Genomic DNA, 1,405 nt, shown 5'->3' with positions numbered 1-1,405 from the left:
GAACTTTTATGCTTAATGCATGGTCACACTGCTACCATGCTGAGGACGGTGTTAGAGTGTGCAACACTCACAGGTACAGAGAACACAGAGGGTAAGTAGGTAGCAATGTCAGTGCAGTGCTGAATTGTTGCTGGCATTGTTGACCAACCTCTTATGTGAGACGTTATCAAAAGTCTTCTGGAAATGTAAATACACAAGCTCACTTGTTCCCCCTTATCTACACTACTAGTCATATCTTCAAATGGACTCCAATAATTTAGCAAACATGATTTTCCTTGCATCAATCCATGCAGCTACTGCTGAGTCCTATTATATTCCAAGGTGTTCTGTTGTGACATCCTTCATTATAGATTCCAACATTATCCCTACTAGTTGCTGTTAGTTCCTTGTTATCTCTCTCCCTCCTTTCTTAGAGAGTGTCACATTTCCCACCCTCCAATCTCCAGGGACCATTTCAAAATCAATAGCATTTTGTAAAATGATGATAAAGCGTCCACTAACAATAACCACCACTTTCAAAACTCTGCAATATAGATCATCAGGTGCTTGGGGTTTATTGGTTTTCAGTCTCACCAACTTCTCTAGTATTATCCAGACCTTGGAGCCCTTATTTTAACAACATTTTGTCTTTGTACCTAACCTTTTGAAAATCTAGGTATACTACTTCTACTGGTTCTCCCTGGTCTAACCTGCAATTTATATTCTTAAAAAAAACACTAATAGATTTGTCAAATGTGATTTTCTCTTTATAAAATCACATTGATGTTGTATAATCTTATTATGATTTTTCTACTGCTTGAATGACAAGATCCATCCCTAATGATGGATTCCAGTTGGAGCAGTAAATCTTCCTCTTAAGTTCAAGTTTCAATGAAAGGTCATCGAACTGAACTGTTAACTCTGTTCCTCCCTCTAATGTTTGATCTGCTGATTATTTTCTGTTTCTGTCTCTTCTTAAACTGCCTTTTTGCCATTGTCTGATTTGATTCATCAAGCTTGAAAAAATTGCATTGGAGCAGTGTACTGCATTATGTGAAAATAATTGGAGTTTTGCATCAAGCAATGCAAGATTGTCAATCAATGGCTCTTGCAAAAGTAGACCCTTAACGGCACTTAAGGAGTCAATTATTGCATGTGACAGATATCGACTTAAACTTGTAATTTGTACCAACATAACGTTCAGTGTAACAACAGTTTGAAAATAACACATCTTCACAGCAAACCAACAATTCAAACAAGTTCATTAATAAAATTAATCACCAGCCTTCACTATACTTACCAATATTTTTTCCAAGATTAGTTGCTTTTTGAGTTCAAAGTAGCAGTCATACACTTTCAGGATTCTAGCTTATACAATTTCTTTCCAGTCGATAGCTGGGATAGTTTGGGATGATTTGGAGTCTTC

Source organism: Pristis pectinata, chromosome 29 (assembly GCF_009764475.1).
Source record: "Pristis pectinata isolate sPriPec2 chromosome 29, sPriPec2.1.pri, whole genome shotgun sequence".
Lineage (NCBI taxonomy): Eukaryota > Metazoa > Chordata > Chondrichthyes > Rhinopristiformes > Pristidae > Pristis > Pristis pectinata.
Note: the sequence above shows the minus strand (reverse complement) of the source record.